This window comes from Centruroides sculpturatus, unplaced genomic scaffold, assembly GCF_000671375.1.
Source record: "Centruroides sculpturatus isolate CEXI.00-Female unplaced genomic scaffold, Cexi_2.0 scaffold458, whole genome shotgun sequence".
Lineage (NCBI taxonomy): Eukaryota > Metazoa > Arthropoda > Arachnida > Scorpiones > Buthidae > Centruroides > Centruroides sculpturatus.
Window position 1 is genome coordinate 8,480 of NW_019384732.1, and position 12,171 is coordinate 20,650.

The 12,171-nt window shown below is 39.1% G+C and overlaps 1 protein-coding gene across 1 annotated transcript in view; it reads left to right on the plus strand.

Moving 5' to 3' along the window:
- The first annotated feature begins 761 nt into the window (after window positions 1–761).
- LOC111628216 (alpha-1,3-mannosyl-glycoprotein 2-beta-N-acetylglucosaminyltransferase-like) overlaps window positions 762–12,171 on the plus strand; it is a 75,400-nt gene continuing 63,990 nt past the window's right edge. The window contains exon 1 of the mRNA XM_023371956.1: window positions 762–1,018. The gene's annotated coding sequence lies outside the window, so the exon portion shown is untranslated. The remainder of the gene's footprint in view (window positions 1,019–12,171) is intronic.

Genomic DNA, 12,171 nt, shown 5'->3' on the forward strand with positions numbered 1-12,171 from the left:
GATATTGTATGGAAAAAATCTTTAATTTAAATTAAGTTTTCGCTATTCTTAATCAATAAGTTCTCTTTATTTCCGGTAGATTGACAACTGGAAAATATAATCAAAACACGCAGCCATTTGAATCCGGATTTCGATAATTTTATCGAATATAAATAAAAAAATGCAAGTAATAAACTAATAAATTTAATAAGTTTTATAAATATTTTCGACATTTATTTTTATTTTTGTAGTACAGAAGCTAATAAAAATAAAATTTTATAGAAAAATACGTCTATAAATAAAGTCAAAAAGTCATTTTAATTTAAAAAATGTGTGTCCCTTAATCGTTTTAAAATATTTATTAGGATTTGAATAAAATTTTCATTTAAAAAAGTTTATCTCTTTACTTGAAAATAAATTATAAGCTATATTTATTTTCAATAAAAATTTTTTATATAATTTACAATATTGAACGTTTTTTTTAATAATATTTAAAGGTTTAATGAAGGTGTTAAATATAGGCCACCTACCATTGTTTACAGGTAACCTATATTTCTCACCGCTTACAGTTTAAAAGCAAAGTGATAAAATTTAAGAATTATATAAAAAGCTTAAAAAGCAAATTTAAAAAATCTTCGGACGAGAGAGATTTACGATGCATTAATATCGGTTATATCAAATTAAAGATCTGGCATAATATGATTGGCAGTTAAATAACCAATTAGATTTTTCCTTCGCATTAGCATCGTTTATGGCAGATTCATAACAAGTCAGAGTCGGCAGGTGTCGCCACGTCGTCGGGTGGATGTTCTGGGGTGATGTCGAAGTGGAAGAGGATCGTCTTGAATAACGATAATAATTATACGAATGACGATTGCTTGTTTTTATATGATAAAAGTAATCAATTATTTATCAACCGTAAAATTTTAGAAGACTGTAAATATTTTAGTCTCATTACATTTCAATGACGTTGACGTTAGGCTTAAGATTTCGTATCTTTTTATCGTCTGAAACACTTTCGTCGATAGTGGAAAAACCGGTGAGTTTACTTATATATTTTGTGAGCATTTCGATATATGCAATAAGTACGATTTAGCAGTCGGTAAGACATCCCATGCATTGTTATTGATGTACTTTGTGGAATAATAATCAGTTGTCATTGGTATGATCGTCCTCATGACTTATTTTACACACTTCTCATTTCATTGTCATCTTCACATCCAATATTTAACAATACATAAACTTATTAAACTCTTCAAATAACTCCAGCCAAAATTTAAGTAAGTAACAGTAAACAATATTGATATTGTGTAAAACATTGTTTCTTGGATAAATATTGAAATTTTATAAAGTTTACAGTTTACCAGTTAATTTTAGATCATTCATTATATAGAGTATATACACACAAATCTAACTCCTACCAATATATTAATGTATAATGTTATACAAGTGATTAGTAATAAGTGACACAATATTAGCTAAGCAAATTTTTATTTATTAACAATTATTCCTATTAGGATTCTTTATTCGTATTTTATAGTTAACAATATTTAAGTAATGGAGCAGTATGCTGTATTAAAAGCGGTAATGTTTTGTGTAATATATTGGCAAATACTAAAATTCTTTATGCATGTTATGATATATAAACAATTTTTTGAATCAATATTATTTGCTTGTTTGATTGTAAATAAAAAAGAAAATTAATTTAGTAAATTTATTTAAATTGTTTAATGTCAAAAATGTGGAATACAGATATATTTTTAATTTTTATATTGATTTTACTTCTGTTTTGATTTCATTTTTAAAATTATTTAAAATTCATATGTGAATAGAGTTTTATTTTAAAGTGATGTGTATCAAATGACATTTTCAAATATGATTATTGGATATGTAATATGAACTACTTTATTCATAATTGCTAGCAGTCAGCAGTCATTGTGTTTATCTGGCACCTCTTATAAAATTTATATAATAAATGAAACGGTCATTTTGGCCTGTCTGAATAATGTTGGCAATATCAATAGCAAAATAAGAGTGTGATTATATAAATTTACCACAAAAAAGAAAAATATGGCTTTATATACTGATTTTGAATCATGTTTACTATAAGAAATTGAAATTCCATACACTTAATAGTCTGTGATAGGTGACTGTGTTTAAGTAAATATATAAATTTTGATAAGGAAGGTAAAGATGAAAGTTTTAATGATTTATTTACTATAGGTAACTTCAGGTTTTATTTAAATTTTGTAAATAGTTTTAGGTTAGATGGTTATTTTTGTTTTGTAAATTACATAAGCATTCCTCTCTTTAATATGCTAAGAAGGAAGGAAGTGTAAAAAAAAATTCTTTAAAACAATAGTGAAATAATCTATTTTTATTATTATATAATGGAAAATTTATCAAACCTAATAAAATTCAGTATGATTGTATTTATTAGTCATAATTTTAAAGTAATCTAATAGCAGTATTTTGTTTTATATAATGAAAGAAAATGCTTTCATATCTAAAAAAATACTAAAATTGCTCAGTTATTCACAATATCCAAAGTTTTGTAACAATAATTTACACAATGTTGTAAAAATAGATATTAAGCTTATAGAATATATAATATTGTCACTTAAATATTCATTGATTCCCGATGGTTTTTTTAAAGTTGAAAATATTCAGTTGTATGTTAGTTTTGCTAAATTTTGGGTCTAAATAAAGCATTTTGGATATTTATCGCATCTTGCATGTTAATGTTATCTAACTTACTATCTGTGGCATATCTAAGCATAATCAAGAGGGCCTCAGGAATAGTTTTGTGCATAAAGTTGCTTTTAGATAATTTGCTTTGTAGAAAAATCTAATAAAATATATACACACATAAAGAATGATTTATTTATTCTTAACTATTAGAAAATAACATGAATAAATAGTCATTAAGTATTTATCATATTTTTTTATGTATGTATTTTAAATGTTTGGTTAAGGAAGGGCATATGCAGCTGCTGCTCATCATTGAATACACTTGCAAGTAACATAACAATGTACACACACTACCTACATTTGTAAGCTATAATTATGTTGAATAGTTTGAAAGAAATCTTGTTGAAATTACATTATAATTATTGTATCTTTTATTAATATATACATATGTAGAATAAAAATAAATAAAATGAATTGTAATGGAGATAAAATTTTTAATTCTTATAGTTATGTGTATATCATTCAATTGTATAGATTGAATTTTCTTTTACATAAATGACTGTATATTTTGTAAAATATCATTTCACAATATAGAATTAAGCATTAAGTAATTTATATTAGTTAATTAAAAACTGATTTAAATAATTGTAAACATTGGTTTTAGTATCCTACAATTGTTATGATTTAAACAGTTGAGAATTTTGTACAAGCAACTAATAGGCTACATGCTTTGTTAACATTTTGTGTTCTATCAGAATAAGTGATTCAAATTATTATTCCATTACATTGTAACTATGTTAAATGAGATTATAAAATATAATTCATCTCGGAAGTATGAAAGGTAGACATACGAAAAACTATACACATGAAAAAAATCTAAGGCAAGAATGTAGTTAGCATTTCTAAGTGCAATGTTGCAGCTTGCAAGAATAGACTTGTTTTCTGTGAATTGGCATATGATCATTTTTATGCACTCCATGGGAGTGCTCTTTGAGTACTTAATATCTTGTTGGATCTTTTTCTAATGTTTTAAGATTTTCAATTATGAAAAATTCTACTCCCTTGTTAAATAAAAATGCTGTGCTTTTCATGTCAGTCAACATGTTAATAAGTTTATTGTTTATAACCTAGTGACTTTGCCGTTTATTACTCACTCAACATCCACAGCTACTATTCTTTTGCTGAGTTTCAGTCACATTCAATCTTTTGTGAAGTAAATACCATGAAAGTGATGTCTAAAAAACAAAGTGCTTTTGTGATGGAGAAGAAATTAGAAATATAAAATAAAATGTTTAAACTATTATTTAGATTGTTAAGGAATTTTCTGGATTATCTTGATTTTTGATCTTCCTGATAAGGCCTGGTACTCTTTAAGCCAGATAAATAGGGCTCCTTATATTATTAAATACTAGAAATGTGAAGAATTAATTTAATAATAATTTTTTTTAAAGAAATTACAGCCCTGCCATACTTATTTAAATTCCTGTTACAACAAATACTCTTTTATATCCATTTCAATAAATGAATTAAATAATCCCAATGTTACAAATTTGTCAAAATGCATTTGTGAAAAATTTGAAAAACATGTTACTAAAAGTGGGATGTAAGAAGTAAATCTGTTCCTAGTGTCTATTTTCATTTGTTTCAATGGCATTAGGTCTGTGTTCTACTATGTCCAGTTTAGTGATTTTTTTTAATTACAAAATTTCAGTACAATCTCTTTCTTACAAGACTTATTCTTAACAGTTCATATACAGCAGTGTTTTTCAACCTTCTTGAATATGCGACCCCTTTACAAGTTAAAAAATTCTGGCGACCACCAGGACCATATTAAAACTATATCAATGATTTTAAAAACTATGTATTTAATTTTCTTTCTGTTGAGACCTAAATATCAATCGAAAAACCAATTGTACTGTAAAATAAACAGGCACAGCCTTCTCACTGAAATTGTAGTTTTTTTATTGTAGTGTAGGATCTACAAACACCTGTCTTTTTCTTTTACCCACGACCCCGGTGTAAGGCTTTATGACCACCCTGGGGGGTCGCGACCCACAGGTTGAAAAACACTGATATACAGTATGTTCACTACTGTAATGAACTGTCCAAACCCGAATTGTCCAATAATTGTATTGCAATTTTGCAAAACTGACAAAACACTTAAAAAACTTAATTTTATTTAAACATTTTTTGACACTGAGTAACAAAATTCCAAGCAAAATGCATTTTTGATTTTACAAAGATAACCCCTCTTCAGTCATTTATCCGAATCAATTGGGGACTGGGGTTGTTCGGATAACTTATTTTTTGGATAACCGATTATGTACGAAAAAATACATTAACCTATCCAATGTTGAAATTTTTCTCCGTTGCGTGTTGCTTCATGTTGAATTTTCGTCGATGTTAAGCCTAATGTAAACTTTTTAGAATAATAATCATGGCTATTATATCGTTAAAAATTATTTCTTTATTTTATACAAACAAAATAAATATATTGAAAAAAATAAAAACAAAAAAAAAATTTATACTTTAGAAGTTATCTAGTATCAAAATGTTCGATTCAGCATGATACACAGTCCTCAGAAAAACACCACACAAAAGTGACAGTGCTGCCAGCTAAAACATACACAAACAAAAAAATATTGGAGTAGCCCAAGATATAGCCAAAGATTGCAGCGCCACAGCACTAGCGAAAATTTAAATTTGCCGACTGAAATTCTTTCGGATAAACAACGCTCTACTGTAATTACAACCAACAATTATCAACATTTTTTTTTACTCTGGTGCCCATTTTAAAAATAACATCTCAACAATACATCAATGTATATTGTGTTAAAATCACTGAATATACATTTAATAAGGTTAAACCACTCTTCCTTGTACAACCTTCCCTGATAATACTAATACATTTTGCTCTATCTAAAAAATTTGTCTTTAGTGGAATGGTTCTAGCTTACGTTCTGTTTATACATTATTATTTAACTTATATATTGATATAGTGGCTGATAATAAATCACAATCTTTGTCTTTTTTTACAAAAATCAATAATTTCTTATTCATTACACATATTAAAAAATTAAAAATAATAGAAAATTTTCTGGTATTATTTGGAAATGAGCAACACTGATGAGCAACAATGATGGGAATGATCTTTAGCATGAACTAATTATACACTTGGATTTCTTTTTAGGATTTGTTTATTTTTAATATAAGTCTATTTGTTAATCTCTTATAGGTATTGATTTTTTATTCAATTAATTTCACAGTCTCTCTATTAGTATTACAACCAATTATGGTGCAGTGTTCATGAAACACTGAATTGTGCCTGTTATGTTTCATATCTGCTATAATTCTACAGCAATACGAATGAACTGAGTCTAGTTATAATAAAAAACATCCACAAAACCTTTGTACTTCCATTTGAAAATTTTTTTATTAGCGACTAATGTTTTTGATCTTAAACAGACCTTTTTCAGGTCTGAATACACAACCGAATTAGAATGCAAAATAGAACATACATCAAACACATATATTATCAAACAGTGCCACATATCCAAACTCTCAAGGTACTGGAAATTCATAAATCAGCAATAAGAGGAAATAACATCAACCTTAAAGAAGAACAGTGTCTTCTTCTTCTTCTTCTTCTTCGTTAATATGGAGATTTTAGCTCTTTCTAGGCTCTTTCTCCGAATTCCCCACTCTCAGGTTCCCTTACTTAAATCGTCCAGTTCGTGCGATATATGTTTCTAACGCCATCACTAGATGGCGGGGTGTGATCTGTGTCGTCGGCGCGTATACTTCCCACAAAGTACTCGTTTCTGTCAGTCTGACACCCAGGGCAGTTCCCAGGTCACTGCAAACTTTAGCATATTCCGGACACTCTAGCCAGAAGTGCGCTACCGTTTCCCTCTTCTTACAGTGAGGGCAGTGAGGCGTATCGTACAGCCGTCTGGAGTGTAAAAAATCATTCAAAGGGGCCGTCCCCGTACGCAAGCGCGCAAGAAGAGTCTCCATGTATCTGTTCGACGCGTAGTTATAGTGCCAGTTGATAAACGGACTGAGATAATCCCTGCTCTTTCTCCTCAAGTCTGCTGTCCAACACTCCGTAAGCCGGAGCACTACCTTCTCCCTGACTGCTCTTGCCATGTCTCGTGGCATCAACGACCGCCAAATCGATCCGTCAGGTTCCCCGACCCGTGCCGCCCTGTCTGCGCGCTCGTTAATAAGAACTCCTGTATGCCCAGGGGTCCACCCTGCCACACATGCTTCCCGCCTTAATCCCAAGCCCGCTGCTATATCTATAATTACCCCCGGGGAAGAAAACCCCACGTTCGCCACTGCTGTAAGGACCGACAAACTATCCGAAAAGACCGCGCACGGCTCATCTGTCTCCCTCATCACCCGCAGAGACCAGAGGAGCCCCTGTGCCTCCGCCCCAAACACACTACAGGCCTCATTAAGTAACCAGGCCTCTGACCTCCCCTGCTTTGGGACCACTAACCCTAACGATACACGGCCCTCCGACTTCGAGGCATCCACCCCCATCAGTAACCACTTTGGCCACTTGTTATCCGTTACCCAGCAGAAATGCGCTGATGCACTTCCGGTGGTAGTCCTTCCACCTCCCTGTAATCTCTCAAGCTCAGTCTCCTTTGTACTACCTCCGCCTCCGGCGGCGCCGACTGTTGTCTGTAGATCCGGTTAAGTGGGAGGTTTGAACGGCGTGCCTCCTCATATAGCCAGACTACGTATGGCTGTTGATTCTTCCTCCATTTGTAATATTGGAGACCTTCCTTCGACTCCAAGATCCGCTGTAACGGGCTATATCGTCCTCTGGAAATGTTACCCATCCCGATCTTTAATGCCTTCAACCGGAGCCGCTCCTTCAATGGGATGTAACTGGTCTCTGCATATAATGATCTCAGAGGAGTCATGCGTGGCACTCCCAAAGCTGTCCGCAATGCCTCCCGTATTGGCCCCTCTATCCAGGCCATCGTCGTCCTCGGTGCCCCCACTAACACCGGCGCCCCGAACTCCGCCATTGGCCCCATTACCGCCTTTATGATTCTCAGCAGACTTTCCCGTCTGGCCCCGTTCCGCCGTGATGTGAAGTATTTCAATATTGTCCCAGCTTTCGTTAGTTTCGATCGTAAAAAGTCCGCATGCACCCGCCAGGTAAAAGTATTGTGAAACATAATCCCCAGAATCCTCAACGCCGCCCTTTGGGGGATCACCCCTGACCCCGTGGTCAAATTAACTGCTGGCCTTCGCTGCTTAGGGGATAGGTCCAACACCCCACTTTTTTGTGCGGAAAAGGAGAGACTCCAAGTTGACGCCCAATGGTCGAGTGCCGTAAGCGCCGTCTGTGCATACCGTACCGCGCATGCTTGATTCGCACTAGCAGCAATGATGAAGATATCATCAGCATACACGATCGTCTTCACCGATGCCGGCATTATTTTCCACAGGTCTGCCATGTAGCAGGTAAACAACATGGGGGCCAAAACACTTCCTTGCGGGACCCCCTGCACAAAATTGTGGCGTTCCGACAATACTCCTCTCCAACGCACTCTAAACTCTCTATGTAAGAGGAAGGACTCTAGCCACCGGATGGCCTTACCCCGTATTCCCAACCGCTCCAACTTGGCCAAAAGCCCTTGTTGACAGACCGAATCATAAGCCCCCTCCAAATCCAGGGCTACTAGGTATGTCCACTTGTTCTGACCCCGGGCCAATGCTATATGGTGATGTATCGCCACTAGGGCCTCCTCCACTCCACGATATGGTAAGAACCCAAAATGGTCTGCCTCAATCTGATTGTCTCTCACCAATGTATGTTGGATTCTCTGTAGAACCATTCTTTCGAAGGTCTTAGCGATATGCGATGTTAGCGAAATGGGTCGATATGATGTGACGTTGGAGGCTGGTTTACCTGGCTTGGCGATAGGTACGATCGTGGCAAGTTTCCATTCTGGTGGGCATTCTCCTGTATCCCATATCCTATTGAACTGGTCTAGGAGGTCCCGCCTCCCCACTTCCGGCAAAGCCCTCAGTGCCTGGGTCCCAATTTGGTCCGGTCCCGGCGCAGTAGATTTCATTTTCCGGATCGCTTGGTTGATGTCGTGGAGCGTGAACTGCTTATTCTCCCCTCCCACACTCGGTCGGTCTATTTCCCGTTGGGGCGCAAAACATCCCTGCAATCTGGGGCGCCCGAAGTACGTGGCCATCGCCTCTGCTTGATCCGTAGGCTCCACCAACACCTCAGGGTGTGTTAGGACCCAATGCTCTGCAGCTGCGTCCTTGGGGGCTCGAAGCCGTCGAAAAATCCGATAGAGAGAGGAATGGTCGAGTGGCCGCCCGCAAGCCCGAAACCACCACTCTCGTCGCAGTCGTCGGACCATTCTTCGTAGTTCCGCACTGATTCGTTTATATGTGTTCCACTTGCACTGAGACACCAGCCGTTTGGCCAGACGTAAAGCCCTCCGTTTTTTCGCCCTCAGTCTCCTACATTCCGACATCCACCAGGGCGGAAGGCCCCGTGGCAGGGCACGGGAGATTGTCGTCGTGTCCACCACTGCCTGCTGAATCCTCTCCAGTAGGTCCTGGTATGTGTCAGGTTTGGTAACGCTTCTCTCCTTGATTGTTTCCGTATATTGTCCCCAATTTGTGCGTTTCCAGAGTCGAGGTCTTACGCCCATCTGTGGGCCCCCTTTCATTTTCACCGACATTACTATTGGGTGATGGTCACTTGTTAATTCGTCCCCGCTGATCTTCCATGTTACGTTGCCAATCAAGTCCGTCGAGCACAGTGTTATGTCTATGGCGGTGCCGCCGCTGTTGCTAAAGTGCGTAGGCTCTCCCGTGTTTAGACTCCCGAAGTCCGCCGTTACCAACCAGTCAAAGAGTATCCTACCCGCCTTGTCCGGCTTCTTGCAGTCCGCATCCCAGTGGGGGTGGCGAGCGTTCCAGTCCCCCTCGACCAGACGTGGCCTATGGAGCCCCTGGATGGCATCGTCTATATCCTCCCCCGTGAGCCTTCCATGAGGGGCATACAAGTTCACCACCGACAAAGGCCTATCCTCCACAAAGACCCACGTGTCCTGGTACTCAATCCCTACCTCAGTCACCCCCTGCCGTTTGTGACTAGCCGGCCACCTGTTCGCCACCGCTGTAAGGAGGCCCCCACCCTGTCCGTCCGGGCGGTCAGAACGGAAAACCGTGAAACCCGGTAACCCAAAACTGATCCCCGGCTCCAGCCAGGTTTCTTGTATAAGGATAACGTCCGCCTCAGTAAACCAGTCCGCCGTTAGAAGTAATTCCCTTTTATTCCGTACCCCCCTCGCGTTCCATTGGACGACTCGTACCACTTTCTGCCCCTTAGTCCTATTAGCCATTATTAGGTTTCCCGAGCGATTGGCGTCGACGTACCTTAACCAGCTCCGCTGCCGACATTGGAGAAACATCCTCTATCGATGGCGCTTGCGTAGTCTCCATACCATTCTCTACATCCTCCCATGCTGGAACCTCCTCCGTATCTGAGTATACTGCTACCTGTCTCTGTGTACGAGTGAGCCCTTTCTTCTTCTTACTAAGATGCTGAGCATCACCTTCGGCCGCTTTTCGTGGCGGGCGCTTCCCCGGGCCTACTACCCCCTCCATGCCCACAAGAATCCGATCCCCCAGCTGGTCCCCCGTCGTCTTCTGCTGCACCCAGTCAGCAGTTCCCAACCTCTGGCTGATTGCCCGTATTTCCACTCGCAGGACCTCCACCGCTGCTTCTAGGACCGCGAGTCTCTGTACTATCGCCTTCTGCTCTTCCCGCAGTATCGCGCCAACCGTATTTGAACCTTCTCCCGTGTCTCTGTCACTTCGGCGCATGCCTTGTGAATCTGTCCTATTCGCCTGTGACTTATTAGCGGCCACTGTTTGAGCATACGTGTTTGGGCCCCTCCGTTGGTTCTGTTTGACCTCCTCATATGAGCAACGATTCTGCACACATAGTTTCAACATGTGGGCTTCCTGACGGTATATCGGACAATTTGTCGATGTAACGCTATGGGCGCCGTGACAACGGAAACACCTATCCTCCGTACGTGTACAATTAGCTAGGTCGTGATCCTCCCCGCATCGTGGGCACCGACGTCTTCCCCGACAAAACTTTTCTGAGTGACCAAAAGATAAACAGCGGTCACAACGCCTCGGGCGCGGGATAAAACGTTCGCATGGGAAACGTTGAAAGTACACTTTTACCGAAGGAATAAGTTCCGCACTCGCCACTGAGAATAACACCGTCTGGCTTGGCTGGCGGACGTCACCCACCCTTCTCGTAAACCTCTATTACCGGATGCCCGGATGCTGCGGACCTCTATTACCGGATGCCCGGCCTCCTGAAGGGCTAACAAAATGTCCTCCACCGCAATAGAGGTATCAACCCCGCGTAAGAGGTAGTCCGTCTGAGCGCTGTCCGGCGCCAACCGCCCCTGAACCGGGGACCCAGCCAAATCCGTTATGTGTAATGCCCCCTCTATTGCCTCCCATTCCCGTGACTTGATAATCAAAAACCCGTTCCGCGCAAAGCGAACATCCGACAAAACCTCCGGACGTGGAAAGTGAGGTTTCAGTGCCTGGTACACTTCCGCCGGCCGGAGACGCTTTAGGGGCGTGACCCCCTCTAAGAACACCGCGTAGACATGGTCCCGCGGTAACCCTGCCCGTATACTCCGGAATTTTTCCAATTCGGTTAACCCGGAAGTAACCCGGAGAGGAACCGTCTCTTGGCATTGGCCCGACCACTCCGGGTCCAATGCCTCCCCCGGAGGACCGACTGCCTCCTCCGTTTTGAAGATGCAAAGAGAACTCCTACCTGTTCCGTCGACCCTCAACCCAAGGAAAAAATCCACCAGACGAAAGCACGCCCCTCACTCTTGTTACTCACTAAGCACTTCTGTCCCGGTAACACCACCAAAAATAACCGCCGACTCCAAACCGCTACTAAACTTGACCACAAATGGACATCAAATCCATCCTTTCCATTTATTCCAAACACGTAACTATTGGTAGTCAATTCGAAGAACAGTGTCTATCTAAAGCTATTCTTATAAAGTCATACTGGTTACTCATGAACTTCAGTTTAAATAGTAACATTATTATAGACAAGTGTAATCAAGCAATCATTTGGAATTAATGATTTAGGATGATGATGTTTATGCTTAGTAAGTGTTGTTCTTGTTTTCCTTTGAAGTTGCTCGAGATCTGTGTGAGTCCAATGTACAACTCCAAAAGAGTATGTGAGTACTGGGACGACGTGTGTTTATTGCTTTAACTGTGTTCTAAGTATAGCGTTTAACCTACTTTGGTATTCTTTAATTAATCGTTGCTTTATTTGTGTATGTTCTGTTAGTTTGGCCTGTTGGAATCCTAAATACTTGTAGAACTCGCCCTCTTCCATGGATTCAATAACGTCTCCATTTCCAAGTGCAAAATCTTCTTTCTTCAGGA